We start from the raw sequence: 20,189 nt of genomic DNA on the forward strand, positions 1-20,189 counted from the left end.
TAGTATACTTATATGTAGAAATATGGGTGTTTAAGTTGTGAAAAATAAGTTAAGAAGCAATACAGAAATTATATGACCAATTATATTCACCCATTTAAAACTGTTGTTCTGTTAACTAATGTGCATAATGCTAAGACATGACTATGCCATTGTAGTTTAATAGGACAATTATTACTATGTAAGCATTATTGACAACTTCCAAATTTAAGTGTATTTCTAGGAGATATATTTCTGGGTGTCTAACACTGCATGTTATGTGTGTAACATATTTAATTACTTAATTATTGTATATGTATAAATATATAAACACACAGATATTTTTATTTTCTAACTCTTAGGAAAGGTGACCTTATTCCTAATTACCATGAACTTTTGTCAGTAGTGGGGAAATCGCTGAATTTCCTGAAATCAATTCCTTCTGATCTGTTTCTTGACTGGAAGTGAGATTTCCTGAACATGGCTCTGTTTCTGAAGACAAAATCACAAATATCAGTGTGGTTTGCCACATGTGCCTGAAGATAAATGTGCTATTGCATAAGCACTTTATTTATTAGGTGACTACAAATACAGTGGGCCTTGACTTACGAGTGTCCCGACTAACGAGTTTTTTTTGAGATACCAGCCGTCTGTCGGCCGATTTTTTGCTTTGAGTTGCGAGATAAAATTCGGGTTACATACGAGCCAGCTTCAGATACCCCACCGCTAGTTGGCACAGCGAACATCACAGTGATTTGACATACGAGTAATTTGAGTTACGAGCTCGGTCACGGAATGAATTAAACTCGTAAGTCAAGGCCCCACTGTAGTAAAAATACATTAGCAATAATATTTAAAAGGCACAATATAATTGGAGGGAATACACAGACAAATTTAATAACAATAATACAATATTATGGGAAAATTAGCACAATATTGGTAAGATCACAGATTATAGAGAAATTGGTTCTGATAAGGAAACCCTGTGGGAGATTTCTCAGAAAAAGTAGTCCTGGTGTAGGTTTAAGTAAGAGAAAGAGATTAACTGGAAGAAAAAGAAAGAGGAGTTACTATTTCATGTGGATGGAATCTTATGAATGAAAGAACGAAGTGATGAAAGTTCAAGGTAAAGACATAGTAATTTGATGTGGTTCTGAAAATCACCTCTAGTACAGAGACAATAACATAAAAAAAAAAAAAAACCCAAAAAACGAAATGGTGCTGAGGATATTACCTTAGGAGATAAAAGACCATAACGAGATTCCTTTCCATGAGCAGTGAGCAAGCTGACTTCTTTTCTATCATAGAAACTTACTGTTTGTAGTTAAGATTCTAACAAACACAAGGAGCCCCAAGCAGATGACCCCCAGAACTGCTGAAAGTAACTTCCATGAAGACTGCTGGGCAGAATAGCCTTTAGAAAGAGGTCAGTAAGTTGCTTCTATATGCTTATTCACAGTTCTTTATTTTTTTCAGTTATAGTTTATTATCAGTATTATATTGTATTATTTCAAGTGTACGGCATTGTGGTTAGACAATCATATATTTTACAAAGTGCCCTCCGCCCCAATCCCTAATAATTCCAGTACCTACCTGACACCATACACAGTTATTACAATATTATTGACTATATTTCCTATGCTGTACTTTACTTCCCCAAAACTATTATATAATGACCAATCCCTTCACCTTTTTCATCCAGTTCCTTAACACCCTCCTCTCTGGCAACATTCAGCCTCTTCTCTGTATCTAGGAATCTTTTTCTGTTTTGTTTTTGAGTGTTTCATAGTGAAACTCCAAAGACATGTCTACAAGCCTTATCTGCCTGACAATTTATGTTGTAAAACTATTCTTGAGTTAATGGTCTTGATATTCATTTAAATATAAATGCAAGAATGAAATATCTATTCTCTTTTTAAAATAAAATGTTTAAAAGTTATATGCAATAATTTTATTCGATTAGAAAATTTGAGAAAAGATTAACAAGAAATAAAAAGCCAATTACTGCCCTAGCAGGTTTGGCTCAGTGTAGACAGTTGGCCTGTGGACTGAAGGGTCCTGGATTTACTCCTGGTTAAGGGAAGGTACCTCGGTTTCAGGCTCCTCTCTCTGTTCAAGAGCATGTGGAGGCAATCAATGGATTCACACAACTCAAGAGCAAAACAAATATGATTAAAAATTGGGCAGAAAATTGACATATGAAAAAATGCTCAATGTCACTTATCATCAAAGATATGTAAATTAAACTCACAATAAGATATCACCTCCAACCTGTCAGAATGGCTATCATCAATAAATCAACAAACAATAAGTGCTGGGAGAATGTGGAGAAAATGGAATCCTTATGCATTGTTGGTGGGAATGCAGACTGGTGCAGCCACTATGGGTTTTCCTCAAAAACTTAAAAATGGAACTGGCTTATGACCTGCAATTCCACTTCTGGGAATATATCCCAAAAAACACAAAACACTGGTTCAAAAGAGTATATGCACCCCTATGTTTATTGCAGTATTTACAATGGCCAAGATCTGGAAACAGCACAAGTGCCCATCAGCAGAGTGGATGAAAAAGCTGTGGTACATTAACACAATGGAGTATTCTTTGTCCATAAAAACAGGAAATCTTACCTATTATGACACATGGGTGTTCCTGGAGAGTATTACGCTAAGTGAAATAAGCCAGTCAGAAAAAGACAAATACCGTATGATCTCACTTATATGTGGAATCTAATGAACAAAATACACTGAAGAATAAAATAGAAACAGAGCCCTACTGGGTTTGGCTCAGTGGATTGAGCATCGACCTGCTGACTGAAGGGTCCCGGGTTTGATTCTTGTCAAGGGCATGTACCTATGTTGCAGGGTTGATTGCTGGCCATGGTTGGGGCACATGTGGGAGGCAACTAATCAATGTTTCTCTGTCACTTCGATGTTTCTCTCTGTCTCTCCCTTCAACTCTCTTTTAAAATCAATGGGGTGAAATATCATTGGGTGAGAATTATCTAAAAAACAAAACAAAATAGAAACAGAGACATGGACATATGGAACAGACTGACAGCTATCAGAGGGGAGAGGAGTAGAAGGATTAGAAGAAAGAGAGGGGATTAAGCAAAATATATATCCATATTTATGTATATCACAAAGTCACAGACAGCAGTGTGATGACAGCCAAAGGGAAAGAGGGTGGGGGTAGGTGGAAGTGGGCAAAGGGTGGGGGAAATGGGGACTGAAAGAGACTTTGCCTAGGGCAATGGGCTCATGAGGCAGTGTGCAGAGGATGCTTTTGACACTTGAAACTTGTATGCTTTTGTGAACCAATGTCAGCCCAACAAATTCAATAAAAATAAGAATGGAATAGAAAATATATCCCATAAACCATTTAAAAAATTGGGCAGAGGATCTGAATAGACATACAGGAAAGGAAACATACAGATGGCCAGGAGGTACCTGAAAGGGTACTCAGTCATGAGGGAAATGCAAATCAAAACCACAATGAGATATTACCTTATACCGGTTAGAATGGCTACTATGAAAAATAACAAATATTGGTGTGAATGTATAGAAAACTCAACCCTTGAGCACTGTTGGTGGGAATATAAATTGGTGCAGCTACTATGGAAAACAGTAAGGAGGTTCCTCAAAATGTTACAAATAGAACTACTATATGATCCAGCATGTATATGAACACATACAAACTCCAGTTATAAGTCATGAGGATGCAATGTACAGCATGGTGACTTCAGTTATTACTCTATTGCATACTTGAAAGGTGCTGAGGGAGTAAATCTTAAAAGTTCTCATCACATACACACAAAAAAAATTGGTAGGTACATTGATGGATGGTAACTAGAGTTATTGTGGTGATCATTTTGCAATATATACAAATATCAAATCACTATGTTGCACACATGAAACTAATTATATGTCCATTATATCTCAAAAGAAAGGAAAATCAACAACAAAAAAATGTACTGCATATTAATGCAGCCATCAAATCCATCACAGAACAAATAGCAAGCAGGAATGTGATACCATAGTCATCCTCAACCAACTATACTTGAGACCTTGATAGTTTTTCAATCTCATACATCTTGAGAAAAAGCATAATCCAGTTGTGGGTATTTTTTTTTCTGTTCATCAGATTATTTTTCACTTGATTCTTAGATTCACTTGTTGATAGATGCATATTTGTTGTTCATAATTTGTATCTTTACCTTTTTCTTCCTCTTCCTCTTCTTAAAGGATACCTTTCAGCATTTCATATAATCCTGGTTTGGTGGTGATGAACTCCTTTAGCTTTTCCTTATCTGTGAAGCTCTTTATCTGGCCTTGAATTCTGAATGATAGCTTTGCTGGATAAAGTAATCTTGGTTGTAGGTTCTTGGTATTCATCACTTTGAATATTTCTTGCCACTCCCTTCTGGCCTGCAAAGTTTCTGTTGAGAAATCAGCTGACAGTCATATGGGTATTCCCTTGTAGGTAACTGAGTTTCTTTCTCTTGCTGCTCTTAAGATTCTCTCTTTGTCTTTTGCTCTTGGCATTTTAATTATGATGTGTCTTGGTGTGGTCCTCTTTGGATTTCTTTTGTTTGGGGTTCTCTGCGCTTCTTGGACCTGTAAGTCTATTTCTTTCACCAGGTGGGGGAAGTTTTCTGTCATTATTTCTTCAAATAGGTTTTCAATATCTTGCTCTCTCTCTCATCTTCTGGCACCCCCATAATTCTGATGTTGGTACGCTTGAAGCTGTCCCAGTGGCTCCTTACACTATCTTCGTATTTTCGGATTCTTTTTTCATTTTGCTTTTCTGGTTGGGTGTTTTTTGCTTCTTCGCATTTCAAATCTTTGACTTGATTCTTGCGCTCCCCTGGTCTGCTGTTGGGAGTCTGTATAATATTCGTTATTTCAGTCGGTGTATGCTTAATTTCTAGTTGGTTCTTTATCACAACATTGAGGGTCTCATTAGATTTCTCAAGGATCTCATTAAGTTTATCGGCGGCTTCTAGACAGTTCTTGAGAGACCTTAAAAGTGTGGTTCTGAACTCTATATCTTCCATTGACAATTTTGTCCTGTTTCTTTGTCTCCGCATTTTGTGATGCTTCCTTGGTGCACCCCCTAGTGGTCTTTGTGCGCAGTCTTGTAGTTAAGCCTTGATTGTTGTAGCTAATACTAGGGGGGATTTGACCACCAGGCCAAGTGGCTGTGAGAATCAACTGTGTCTGCAGTAAGAGCCCAGTTGTGGGTTTTTTTTCAAATGTATTTTTATTGATTTCAGAGAGGAAGAGAGAGGGAGAGAGAGTTAGAAACACCAATGCTGAGAGAGAGTCAGTGAATGGCTGCCTCCTGCACACCTGCTACTAGGAATCCAGTCTGCAACCTGGGCATCTGCCCTTCACCAGAATCGAACCAGGCAATCGCTCTATCCATGAGCAAAACCAGTTAGGGCCATACTCCAGTTTTTACATGTGGTACTTGAGGCATATAAAACATGAAAGCAGTATATAGAGATTAAAAGTTTAAATAATTCATTTAAGTTAATTTGTCTGTACTAAGCACAAAATTGTTCAGACATGTACTTATTTACACCAGTGAAAATCTAAAGAGTTAGGTATCCAAGAGGATGATTGCATAAAAGATTAAGTATGCATCATTGTACTATTTACATAAGTTAAAATAAGGAAATAAACAACATTCTATTGACACTATTGCCCCTAACACATGTCATACATGACTAATAAATAATGAAAATAAAATTGTAGAGATAAAATAGAAACATACTAATGGTAAAATGTTGAGTGAAAAATATAGTTTTTGCTCAGCCTGGGTTGCTCAATGGATGATCATCAACATATTAACCAGGAGGGCACATGCCCAGGTTACAGGTTCAATCCCCAGTGTGTTGCATTCAGAAGGCAGCCGATCAATGATTCTCTCTCATTATTGATGCTTCTATCTCTCTGCCTTTTCCTTCCTCTCTGCGATCAATAAAAATATTTTTAAATATATATTTTATGTATTTGGTAATGGCAGGTGTAATTTTTATTTATTTTTCAATTACAGTTGACATTCAGTATTATTTTGTGTTAGTTTCAAATGTACAGCATGGTTGTTAGACAATCACATACTTTACAAAGTGATCCCACTGATATTTCAAGTACCTGACACCATACATAGTTATTACAATATTATGGACTGTATTCCCAATGATGTACTTTGCAACCCTGTGACTATTTTGTAACTGCCAATTTGTACTTCTCAATCCCTTCTTCTTTGTCATCCAGTCACCCAGCCTCCTTCCTCTCTGTCAACCATCAGTATGTTTTCTGTATCTATGAGTCTATTTCTATTTTGTTTGTTCATTTATTTTGTTCTTTAGAGTCCACATGTAAGTGAAATCATATGGTATTTGTCTTTCTCTGGAAGGTAGAATTTTTAAAATTAAGTAACCACAAATTCATAGAAGGTATGAATCAATGATTAATTTTCTTTATTTCTTAAATATTTAGTATTGGGAAAGTTTATCTTGACAAGATTAGATATGGTAAATTAAATAACCTTGTACAAAATGTTTTTGCCACTTGAAATGCATTTATTTAATCTAGAGCTAAGGCCATGTTGGACAGTGTATCATATATTTGCCATAATCCACAATCAAAGATTAGGGAGGTTATAGTTTCATTTGTGTGCAATTTTTTGCATTTGTCATGTTCAATTTCAGGCATATAGCAGATACTGCTTTTAAGTATCAAGTAAAACAATAAAAGTGAGAAAGCTACACACCTCGATGTTCAGAACACATGATCACTTTGGTTTCAGCGTAGACTGGTGCCCTTCTCTGCAGCTGGGATGAAGAAGAAACTCGCACCTCAAAGTAAGTCACGGCTTCTTCTCCTATTTCTGAAAAACAAACGTATGGAAAATAACATGAAAGCTTCTTATGACTTCCTTGGGCATAGAAGTGCCATAACTAAAATAAATGGTTCACAAAGAAGTTATCTTGATAATAGTAAAACCTAATAAATAATTTGGAGTTTCTTTCAATTTAGAGAATATTTTTAAGAACAGATGATCAGCCCTACCCAGTTTGGCTCAGTGGATAGAGCGTTGGCCTGCAGACTCAATGCTCTCAAGTTCAATTCTGGTCAAGGTCGTGTGCCTTGGTTGTGGGCCCATACCCAGTGGGGAGTGTGCAAGAGGAGGCTGATCGATGTTTCTCTTTCATCGATGTTTCTAACTCTCTATCCCTCTCCCTTCTTCTCTGCAAAGAATAAATAAAATATATATTTTTTAAAAAGAACAGATGATCATAAAGTTCAAAAACTATTTAGAAACAAATTTTTAAGGCATATCATTTTTTTATTACATTCAAGTTAAATATTTTTCTGAAATTTCAAATTACCAATTTCCAAATTGATGACATAAGTTGAATTAATGCTTGTCATTACATAACAAATAAAATATTTTTTAAAGCCTATCTATAAAAAATGTCCCAACTACTCTTACAGACCTTTATACTTCTCGTTAAAATCTTCTCTCTTTTTAGTATAAATTTATTTGCCTGTATTACTCCATTATCATCAGGTAATTATTTAAAATATGACTTAAATTCTACCTATGTCAAGAAAACTTTTCAGATCTTTCAGTAAGAATTTATCATGTCTTCGCACAAATTATCCTTTATAACACTTTTTTTTAAACCCATCATCACCTTTTGTTTTTGTTTATGCTGCTATTTCCTCACAAAGACACACTATGGTTGCAGAAATCACATCTTAATAATTTTGTTATTAATGCCATTATTTGTTAGGTTCCTTTATGCACTTTATAATTCCAACAACTTGACTTTGATACCAAACTGAATATTTTGTACATCAAATACATTGAACCTAAAAAGGAATCTTAAAATTTTAAAGGGAGCTTTGCATATGTTTCAGTACCTAAATAGTCTATGGCTATTCCATGTACTATTGAATGTACAAATCTAACAGTAAGTTTTCTGAACTTCTTTCCAGTATAATTTTGGGTTTCTTTATATTCTTTAAATATCTTTCCATATAGAATTAAGAATTTCCTTCCAAGTATTTCTAATGATCTTATTTCCAATGGTTATCATAATCAAGAAAATATATTTAAGTCTGTTCTAATCTGCCTTCCTACCATCTGTTTCTTTATCAATCAATCTATAGATCTTTCATCTATCTGAATATGTACCTTCTTACTGATAAATATCACTTTCCATGTTCTATTAAAATTATTTTGATCAAATTTTATTTAATAATTTTTATAATAATATATAGAAAGTAAAATACATTAATATCATAAAAAGTACCTGCTTTTTAGAGGAAGATGCGAGGATCTTTGTAGAATACATATTTTCCTGGGAAGAAGATTATAATTCTTGGGAAGAAGTCTGAATATAAGAATTCTTGATGACCCTTGGTATAAAATCCAACCCAGAATATAAGGAAAAGACAATAAATACATAGTATAATGTCTTTCTTTTGTCCTATACACAAAATAATATGTGAGAACAGAGTCTGAAAATAAGTGTTCTCATGATGCAACCACACAGGAAGTCCTTCTATCTAAAAACATCACCAGATTCGGGGCCTTTTATCAGTGTGAACTTTAGTAGCATCAAAATATGGTATGTTTTCAGTAATGATCAATATGGTTTACTCAACTGGATATTAAGACTTAAAAAATACAGATTTTTTTCAATTAGGAAAGTGACTCACTTTCACCAACACCCGCTTTTAAGTTTTCTGCAATGTATCTTATCAACTGTTTGGCTACAATAGCACATCAAAATTTTGCTAATAAATGTGCATAATTTATCACAGTCTATTATATTTCCTTTGTTTTATAGAATCATTTGGCATTTAAATTTTCAATGGAATTAAAAGTATCAGTCTTACCTATAAGCTGAGCTTGTAAAATTGAGTAGGAGTTAACTAAAGGGAGAAATAAGTAGAAAAAGTTTGGTAAGCAAAAGAAATAGCGTTTGCAAATTTCCTAAGCCAGGAATGAACATATGGGTAAAGTTTTGACACACAAAGTTGTGTAACCATCACAAGTGAAATAAATTTATCTGTCACCCATACACAGGATGGGACAAAATAGGCTTTCAGTTGTGAGTATGCAAAACACAGAGCTTATTCTTTTTAAAAAATATATTTTAGAATAATTTTGTTGAGTTTTTATTATCCCTTGTGTATTGGTGGAGTTATTTTTCGTATTTATTCCTAAATATTTCATTGTATTTATTATTATGTAAATAGGGTTTTCATCTTTTGTCTTCTAGTTGGTTTTATTTCTGTAAACTAATGCTATCTATTTTGTATATTTATTTCACAACCTGATAATTTGCTAAATTACTTATTATTTGAGCTGAATTTATCACTGATTCTCTCATATAATTTTCATACATTATCATGCCTTGTGGAAATAAAGAGTTTTTATTCCATTTTTATATTTTTATTTAGTTTTTCTAGCCTAGTTACATTGGCGAACATGACCAGAACAATGTTAATGAGTAGTGGAGATAATTGGCATTAATGCCATTTTCTTACTCTAATGCAATATCTCAAAGATTTTTCTGCAAAGTAGAACACTAGCTTTAGAATGCACACACACACACACACACACACACACACACACACAACATACATCTACATAAAGTGTATGTATGTACTTAATTCAGATAAAGTATGCAGATATTTTTACTTTTCTTGAGTTTCATATAAATACGTAAATATTAATTGTATGTAAATATATAAATAAATAAAGATCAATATATCTATTGAATAATGTTTGTAGGTGCTTCAGGTGCATTTGAAAAGGAGTTATATTTCTTATTATCAGTATATACTGGTCAATATATATCCAGAATATCTACCACACTGAAAATATTACTAAGATTATTTATAACATAACTTATTTTTGTCCAAATTTTCTGTCTTGTATTGAGATTGGCCTGTTAAAATCACCATTTTTTCTAGTTCAAAATGTTTTTATTATCCCCAATAAAACCCCAATAAGCAGTACTCTTCATTCTCCCTTCCTTCCTGGCAAACAGTAACCTGTTTTCTGTGGATTTACTTATTCAGAATCCTATATAATAAAGAGGTAATATGCATATTGACCATCACTCCAACACACAAGATGGCGGACCCCATTTGGTTAACGATGGCCACCAAAAGATGGCCAACAGGGAAGGGCAGTTGTGGGTGATCAGGCTAATAAGGGGAGGGCAGTTGGGGGCAACTAGGCCTACAGGAGAGGTCAGTTAGGGGTGACCAGGCTGGCAGGTAAGGGCAGTTAGGGACAATGAGGCCTACAGGGGAGGGCAGTTAGGTGTGACCAGGCCTGCAGGGGAGGGTAGTTAGGAGGGACCAGGCCTGCAGGGGAGGGTAGTTAGGAGGGACCAGGCCTGCAGGTGAGGACAATTGGGTGTGACCAAGCCTGTAGGGGAGAGCAGTTGGGAGGGACCAGGCCTGCAAGGGCAGACAGTTGGGGGTGACCGGGATGTCAGGGGAGGACAGTTGGGGTCTATCAGGCAGGCAGGAGAGCCTGATCAATGCCTAACTGCTATTGATCAGGCTGGCACAGGAGTGGTTAGGGGGTGATCAGGCTGGAATGCAGAGCCGATTAGGGGCAGTCAGTCAGGCAGGCAGGTGAGCAGTATGGGGCCAGCAGTCCTGGATTGTGAGGGATCCCAGATTGGAGAAGGTGCAGGCTGGGCTGAGGGACACCCACCCAATGCATGAATTTCATGCACCGGGCCTCTAGTTCTCTATAATAAAAGGCTAATCTGAAAATGGACTGAACAGTTGAATGACTGGTCACTATGACACACACTGACCACAAGAGGGCAGACGCTCAACACAGAAGCTGCCCCCTGGTGGTCAGTGCGCTCCCACAGGGGGAGCAACACTCAGCCAGAAGCCGGGTTCAAGGCAGTGGAGCTCAGCGGCAGTGCTGGGAGCGCTAAGGATATGTGACTGCTGGCTGAGGGAGCAGGCCTAAGCCAGCAGTTGGACATTCCCTGAGGGCTCCCAGACTGTGAGAAGGTGCAGCTAGGCGGAGTGACCCTCCTTTCACCCCCAGTGTATGAAATGTTATTTATGTAATTATTCCTTAGTGAAAACTAAGAAACAATTTAAATATACATTGGAAAAAATTCAAAGTCTATCAATAATAAGATTTTTAGTCATATACCAATAAAACACAATGCAAGCAGCTATTTATAAAAATTTGAAAACTTTATAAGACATGATTAGAATGACCAAAGGATATTTTCTTAAGTAAAAATAATCATAGGATATTTTGTATAGTTTATTAAATATATGTTTTTAAAATTAATTTAGGGAAACTGTCCATTTTTCTCACAGTTGGAAAGAATGCATTCTGTCTTCTGGCAGAATTCCAACTTAAACAATACACATATAGTACCTGCGATTTTTGTGCTTTCTTTTTTAATACAGAGGCATTTGTGGTTGGTGTCTCAGAAATTTTAAAAAATGGAAATTTAACCATGAGTTATTCTGGGGAACTTGCAGAAAGAGAAATAGGAGAAAATAGTAGATTTTAAAATCTTATTTTTAATAATTTACAAAGTACTAATTTTACCTGCAGAGAAAAATATATGAAGAAAAAAACACTAGTATCACTCCTACATAGAAAACACTCTCACGTCTACATTAAACATAAAAATACCAGAACCCTTTCTGCTTTTTCTCACTCATTTTTCTTTAACAGCATCTGCATTTTTCCTTACCCGGTGCATTGCTGTAGCTCTGGGAATCCGTTTCATTGTAATGGTAATGATATGGAGTGCCATCATCATAAATTGTGAGTGATAACAGAGACATAGATAGCATTGCTGATCTAACGAACATAATACATTACTTTGATTAATATTCAGCAGGACAGAAACTAGCAACATTTCATGTGTCTTTATATTTTAGCTATTAGTCCAGAAATATGTCACTTATTTTTATTTTTGCTTGAACTATGTCACAACACATAACTTTCTAATAATTGTGATTATTTTAACAGCATTATTCAACCAAGCAGTGCCAATTTCCTTGAAAGGCAAGAGAAAGTTTTCTAATATTTTGAAGCACAAGTTTCATGTATCTGTGTATACAGGGGTTTAGGCATGTATCCAGTGCTGCTGACAGGAAAGTTTATAAGACAGATCATTTATTATAGAAATCTACACTTGAAACCTATATAATCTTATTAACCAATCTCATCCTAATAACTGTAATAAAAAGAAAATGCAGCCCAAACTGGTTTGGCTCAGTGGATAGAGCGTCGGCCTGCGGACTGAAAGGTCCCAGGTTTGATTCCGGTCAAGGGCAGGTACCTTGGTTGCGGGCATATCTCCAGTAGAAGTTGTGCAGGAGGCAGCTGATCAATGTTTCTCTATCATTGATGTCTCTACCTCTCTATCCCTCTCCCTTCCTCTCTGTAAAAAATCAATAAAATATATTTTTAAAAAAAGAAAATGTAAAAGAAAATGAATTCTTGTATGCAATTCACTATTGCTTTTTAAATTTTATTTTATTGTTTACAATGAAGGAGTAATTGTAATAAGTAGAAAAAATAGTTTTGGCATATCTATCTATACATATGTAGAGGTATGTCAGTGGGTCTGATCATAATGGTCTAATATTTGGAATTGTAGAGTTAGAATAAAAAAACTATTTACCCTGCCTCGAAAAAAAAATCTGATATAATGTTCAGACATGTGCAGAATTAATAACATATTCTCCCTTTCTAGAAAGTTACTGTGGCCCATGTCCTAAAAACTGTCTGTTATAGAAACAGCTGCTACCAATTTTTTAATGAGAGCAAGAACTGGTTTCAGAGCCAAGCTTCCTGCATGTCTCAAAATTCTAGTCTCCTGAAGATATACAGCCAAGAGGACCAGGTAAAATATTGTTTTAATTCATCTGCCTATATTCAGTCCTACCATATGTGGCAACTCTCTGGAATATGAACCTGAAATATAATAGAGGCACAAGGCTCTGATACATCAACTCCATATTCTTCTGTATTAAAAATAAAAAATCACAAAAATTGCAGGAATTATATTGTATATGTGTTGTTGAAGTTAGAATTCTGAAAGAGGACAGAATGCAGTTTCCTCAACTGTGGGGAAAATGATTAAATGATTATAGCCTTGTATTTAATACAATTCTGAGAATTGACTTTATTTATGATTTCCAATAGGATATCTTTAAATTGCTAAAGTCCTACCATTGGATGGGACTAAAAAAGAATTCCACAAACGGAAACTGGCAGTGGGAAGATGGCTCCATTCTGGCTTCTGATCAGTAAGTCTGTACCTACAGTAGGTCTCTTGTTGTGGACTTGCCTCTAAGCTATTCCTGTGATCACTGAACCACCACATTTTCCTTGACACAATGCCAGGACATCCCATATGCTAATAGAGTCAGTCCAAAACTCTTAGGGCCTAGATTTAGTACTTTGGGAAGCAGCCAGTACCCATAAAAGTGAGTAAAATTAAGTGTTTGCTATGTGCTAAATACTGTGCAAGCTACTTGCTATGAACATATGTGTGCAAGACTTTGTATGAGCGTCGGCTCTCCTTTTTCTCTTACATAAATACCTAGGAGAGCAACAGATGAACCTTATAATAAGTATATGTTTAACTATTTAAGGGACTGCCAGACTATTATCCAAAAGGCTTGTGCAAGTTTGCAATCCCACTAGCAGTGTGTGACTTAGGAGTTGCTCAACATCTTGGTCAATACTTGTTACGATCAGTTTCTTAAATTTTATCCATTCTAATGTGTATAGTGGTATCTCATTGTGATTTAAATTTGCATTATCTTCATGACTAATGGTATTGAACATCTTTTCAGTGCTTATTTAACATTAATGTTTCAATTTTTATTTAATTAATTTATGCTCTGATTTTTTTAAATTCTTTATTAGTTAAGGTATTACAAATGTGTCTTTATCCGCCCCCCTATTAACCCCCCCCCCCCCACATTCATGCTCTCATCCCCCTGTAGTCCATGTCCATTGGTTTGGCTTATATGCATGCATACAAGTCCTTCGGTTGATCTCTTCCCCTTACCTGCTCCCTCCCCTACTTTCCCTTTGGGGATTGATAGTCTGATCGCTGTTTCTCTGTCTTTGGATCTGTCCCTGTTTATCAGTCTATGTTGTTCTCTATAATCCACAAATGAGTGAGATCATGTGGTATTTATCTTTCTCTGACTGGCTTATTTCACTTAGCATAATGCTCTCCAGTTCCATCCATGCTGTTGCAAAAGGTAAGAGATCCTTTTTTACCTCAGCATAGTATTCTTATTATCTTCTCACTCAGGGTTAAATTTTCTTTCTCTAGTTTCTTATCACAAAAACTAATATATGGATAGGAAACTTTTCTTCTTTTCTAATCAAAGCATTCATGCTATTAATATTTGAGATTATATTTGGCATCATTCCACATGTATGAACTATTTATTTTCATTCCAAAATAGTTTCTAAATTCCCTTTTACATTGTTTTTGATGCAGGAAATTTTCAGGTGTTAGTTTATAACTTTTGAGAATTTCCCAGAGGTATTTCTATTATCAATGTCTAATTCCATTTTGATCAACAAACATACTTTGTGACTTGAATATACTTGAACTTACTGATATTGGTTTTTATGGGTCAGACTATGGTCTATCTTTTTTTTAAGGTTGACTCTATTACAGATGTCCCCCCATTTTCTCTTCCTTTTCCTCCCTCCACCCTGCCCCCACCCCACCTGGGCCTTCATCACATTATTTTCTGTGTCCATAGGTTATGCCTACCTATAGTAATAAAAGTATAATATGCTAATTAAACTGAGAGCCAAACAACCGTCCAGATGTCATTCTCGGCATCCTTCTGGACTAAGCTTAAGGGGGCAGGGGCTGAGGCAGAGGTGGTTAGGGACAATCAGGCAGACAAGGGAGCAGTTAGGGGCATCAGGCAAGCAGGCAGGCAGAGGAAGTTAGGGGTGATCAGGCAGACAGGCAGAGTGGTGAGGGGCATCAGGCAGACAGTGGAGCAGTTAGGGGCATCATGCATGCAGAGGCAGTGAGGGCTGAGCAAGCAGGCTGGCAAATGGATAGGGGCAATCAGTCAGCCAGGCAAGTGGTTAGGGAGATCAGGTAAGCAGGCAAGTGTTTAGGCGTGATCAGGTAGGCATGCAGAGTGGTCAGGGGTGATCAGGCAGGCAGAGTGGTTAGGGATGAACAGGCACTAAGGCAGAGCGTTTAGGGGCGATCAGGCAGGCAGGCGAGTGTTTGAGGCAATCAGGCAGGCGGCCAGCTGTTAGTAGGCAGCAGTTCCAGATTGCAAGAGGGTGCAGGCCGAACTGAGGGACTCCCCCAATCCCCGTGCATGAATTGCGTGCACCGGGCCTCCCTCTAGTATGTACAGTGGGGCCTTGACTTACGAGTTTAATTCATTCTGCGATGGAGCTTGTAACTCTAATTACTCGTATGTCAAATCAAAAAGTGAATGAGTGAGACACGTGAAGCTGGGCTGATGTTGTGGCGTTCACTGTGACGTTCGCTGCGCCAACTAGCGGTGGGGTATCTGAAGCTGGCTCATAACCCGAATTTTAGCTCGCAACTCAAAGCAAAAAATCGGCCAAGAGATGGCTCGTATCTCAAAAAACTCATTAGTCGGGACACTCGTAAGTCAAGTCCCCACTGCATATATATTCTTTGGTTGATATCTTCCCATCCTCCCAACCTTCTTGCCCTTTGAGATCTGTCAGTCTTTTCCATTTATCCGTACCTCTCGTCCTATTTCTGAAATTTTGTATGTGTCCCTGGATAACTTAGAATTGATCTGTATGGATGAGATGTCACTTTTGACAAAAAAGAGTTTGTTCTCTGGGAATACTAATAAGATTTTGTATCATATTACCTCACTTTATCCACTCTGCAAGTATAAAAGTTCAGTTTCTAAATAAAACAACTAGCATGCTAAACTTGTGGTTATGAATGTAACAAATACTGACTGAGTGCTACTCGATTTCCATAAACTATGCAGAGATAACTACAGAGATCAATAGACCATAACTCTTTTAAAAGCTTCACACTTTAGTTAGAATATAATTATGAATGAATAAGTAAAGTCCATGTAATCCATATTCTGTCAGAAATGTGATGAGAATGGCATAGGAAAACAAACACAGAAATTAAAGAAACACATGAAGAGTTAGATTAGAAAGAATGAGTTTCTAATGTGCATAGATTGAGACCAACTAATAGCTGTTACAAAATATATCTTCTTTTTTTTCTCTTATAGTGGCTGGTTGTTTCTGTGTAGACAGAAATAATGATCTCTTCCTTTATAATATGTATACATATAATCAGGCCACAGTCCTTTATTGGTGTCAATTTCGTATGAAAGTAGAATCATCATTCTTTCCTCAGCCTTATCTTTCCTACCTGTTCCTGGCAGAAAACAAATCAGAATTTATTACATTACTTATATAACTCAAAAATACTCAAATTCTTGAGTTAAATAGATATACATGTATAATTATGCCTAACCACATACATACATACACACCCTTATGTATGTGTGTATATACTGGAGGATTTTATAATAAAAATTTATAATTTTTTTTAATATATTTTTATTGATTAAGATATTACCACGTTACCCTCTACCCCCCCCTCCCCCCCGCTCATGCCCTCAACCCCCCCCGCCCCCCGTTGTCCATGTCCATTGGTTAGGGCTATATGCCTGCATGTAAGTCCTTTGGTTGATCTTTCCCCCTTACCCCCACCCTCCCCTACCTTCCCTCCAAAGCCCGACAGTCCAATCAATGCCTCTCCATATCTGGATCAGTCCTTGTTCATCAGTTTATGTTGTTCATTATATTCCACAAATGAGTGAGATCATGTGGTATTTATCCGCTCTCCAGTTCCATCCATGCTGTAGCAAATGGTAAGACTTCCTTTTTCTTCTTCCTCTTCTTAAAGAATACCTTTCAGCATTTCATATAATGCTGGTTTGGTGGTGATGAACTCCTTTAGCTTTTTCTTATCCGTGAAGCTCTTTCTCTGACCTTCTATTCTGAATGATAGCTTTGCTGGATAAAGTAATCTTGGTTGCAGGTTCATGCTATTCATCACTTTGAATATTTCTTGCCACTCCCTTCTGGCCTGCATGGTTTCTGTTGAGAAATCAGCTGACAGTCGTATGGGTACTCCCTTGTAGGTAACTGAGTTTCTTTCTCTTGCTGCTTTTAAGATTCTCTCTTTGTCTTTTGCTCTTGGCATTTTAATTATGATGTGTCTTGGTGTGGTCCTCTTTGGATTCCTTTTGTTTGGGGTTCTCTACGCTTCCTGGACTTGGAAGTCTATTTCTTTCACCAGGTGGGGGAAGTTTTCTGTCATTATTTCTTCAAATAGGTTTTCAATTTCTTGCCCTCTCTCTCCTTCTGGTACCCCTATAATTCTGATGTTGGTAGGCTTGAAGTTGTCCCAGAGGCTCCTTACACTATCTTCATATTTTTGGAATCTCTTTTCTTTTTTCTTTTTCAGTTGGGTATTTTTTGTTTTTTTGTATTTCAAATCTTTGACTTGATTTTTGGGATCCTCTTGTCTGCTGTTGGATCTCCGTAGATTATTCTTTATTTCAGTCAGTGTATGCTTAATTTCTAGTTAGTCCTTTTTCATGTCCTCCATGGTCTCACTATACTTATTGAGGGACTCATTAAATTTATCGGCGGTTTCCATAAAATTCTTGAAAAACCTTATAAATGTGGCCTTGAACTCTATATCCAGTCGTTTGCCTTCCTCCATTTCTGCCATTTGTGACCTGTTTCTTTGTCTCTGCATTTTGGCTGCTTCCCTGTGTTGATAGAGTGGCTTTGTGTGCTAGGTGTCCTGTAGGGCCCAGTGGCTCAGCCTCCCCAGTTACCTGAGGTGGACACTCTTGGTGCACCCCTCGTGGGCTTTGTGCACAGTCTTGTTGTAGCTATGCCTTGGTTGTTGTAGGATCACTGGGAGGAATTGACCTCCAGGGCAATTGGCAGCGAGAATCAGCTGTGTCTGCAGTGGGAGAACTTCTGTGCTGAAGACACCCTTCTGGGGCAAGACTTGCTTCAGTGGGGCTTTGGTGCTCACTGAGTCTGCTCCCTGAGTGTGTCCCTTATGGATCTGAGGAGTTGTGATCTGGATGGTTCCCCTCTGACCACTGGGTACAGTGGCTCTTGGATCTAAGGAGGTGCTAATTTAGCCTCTGCCTGAGGTTACACAGCAGGAACTACGAAGAGAACTGCAGATTCCCCTTCCTTTTTTTTGGAGTTTGGAAGTGCCCTGATGATGCTCAGCTGTGTAGCATTGCAAGCCGCTGTGGGGCCTTGGGCCTTCTCTTGGAAGCTCTGGGTCTATCTGGCCCGGCTGCAGTTAGGTAATTACAGGTTGCAAATGGCCGGGGCATTCATATGCAAAAGCCTCTGCCGCAGCCTGGGCGGGGCGGGGTCTCAAGGAATCAAAGGGCAGAGAAAGCAGCTATGGCGGAGCCTCAGCCCTGCCCGAAGGAGTCCCGAGTCCCAGTGTCCCGGCAACGGCTGCAAGCACCTCTGAGGGAAAGCCGCTCTCAAGCTCGCCCGCTGCCAGAGAGTACAGTATCTCCCCGTATGAGTCCTGGGTCCCCAGAGACTTCCCGGAACCGGATTTCAGAGCCGTCGGGAGCTTGCGTCTCCCTCCGGATTCAAAAAGACAGCCGCGTCCTCAGGTGCCAGACCCTTTCCGCGCGCGAGCCCCCGCACCTCCGCACTCCACCTCCGCAGCTCCTCCCGCTCGCAGTGTGCTTTTCTTTCCTTCTAGTTGTAGAATTTACACTCAGCCAGCCCTCCTGTAGTTCTGGATGATGTCCACCTTGTGTTTTTGATGCATTTATCGATTGTTGTGGGAAGCAGCAATTTCCCGGTGTTTATCTATGCCGCCATCTTAGTTTCCTCCAAAAATTTATAATTTTTAAATTAAAAAAAATTAAATTTTTTAAAGTAAAATTGCATATATCTGAAGAATATTGTACATTTTTCACAAAACATGACAAGAAATTCTGAATTTATTTCTAACCAAATAATTCTTTAAAAACATGTTAAAGCTTTTATTTCACACTAGACGCTCACTGCACAAATTTGTGCACCAGAGAAGTTTCTCAGCCTGGCCTGTGGGATAGGGCTGAAACTGGCTCTGCAACATCCCCAAGGGTTCCGGATTACAAGAGGGTGCAGGTCAGGCTGAAGGACCCCAGTGGTGCACAATCAGGGTCAGGGAGGGAAGCAGGAGGTTGGCCAGCTGGGGAGAGACTCCAAGAGGACTGCAGGGTGTGTCTGACCTGTCTTGCTCAGTCCCAATCAGCCTGACCCCAGCAGCAAGCTGACCTACCGGTTAGAGCATCTGCCCCCTGGTGGTCAGTGCACGTCATAGCGAGCGGTTGAGTGGCTTAGCATATCATTAGCATATTACGCTTTGATTGGTTGAATGGCTGACTGGACAACCAGACACTTAGCATATTAGGCTTTTATTATATAGGATGGGTACACATATAAAAAGATTCCAGACTTTCTACATTGACTAATTTCCAGTATATAAAAGTAGTAGCACCTAATTTATAATAGAATGCAATTTTTACTTTTATTATCTGAGTTGGCTATATTTCTCTTATCTATAAATAAAAAGGCCAGGCATCTTCCTTAAATCTGCTACCGTGATATTATTTCAGTACCTATATTTAAGTAAGTAGTATTTAATTTTTTTCTGCATTAATGTAATCATACATGTAATTTGTTTTTCTCTCTAATCTAGAATAACAATAGTTGACAATTTACTGTGCAGTTTACGGCTCAAGTTTTAAAGGTTACACAAAAACTGTTTAACTCCAAACCCATACATCTGCATGCAGAGGATTGTGTGAAGAGTTTGTTATTTATAAAATATAAAGGATTTCAAAATAAAAACGCTATTCTCTGACTTTCTTCATGAAGAAAACTTCCAGAAGAAAATGCCACCAATATTTATTATATATTTTTTCATCTGACAGGCCGTAAACCTTATACTTGCAGCAAATAAAAACTAACAATTCAATATTTATCTTCTGTAACAATGTTTCATTTATTTTTAAATTATTGAGTGATGAATAAATTCATTTTTAAGTTTAATAAAC

At 37.6% G+C, this 20,189-nt stretch overlaps 1 long non-coding RNA gene and 1 pseudogene across 1 annotated transcript; one reads left to right on the forward strand and one right to left on the reverse strand.

The window, feature by feature from the left end:
• Positions 1 to 364: 364 nt before the first annotated feature.
• Positions 365 to 8,471, reverse strand: LOC118649731. Its single transcript, XR_004965721.1, has 3 exons — positions 8,303 to 8,471; positions 6,754 to 6,870; positions 365 to 468 (listed from the first exon to the last, which is right to left on the reverse strand). It is a non-coding gene; the product is annotated as an uncharacterized LOC118649731 (long non-coding RNA).
• Positions 8,472 to 10,161: 1,690 nt separating this feature from the next.
• Positions 10,162 to 19,940, forward strand: LOC118650726 (annotated as a pseudogene).
• The last annotated feature ends 249 nt before the right edge of the window (positions 19,941 to 20,189 follow it).

Source organism: Myotis myotis, unplaced genomic scaffold (assembly GCF_014108235.1).
Source record: "Myotis myotis isolate mMyoMyo1 unplaced genomic scaffold, mMyoMyo1.p scaffold_m19_p_3, whole genome shotgun sequence".
Classification (NCBI taxonomy): domain Eukaryota; kingdom Metazoa; phylum Chordata; class Mammalia; order Chiroptera; family Vespertilionidae; genus Myotis; species Myotis myotis.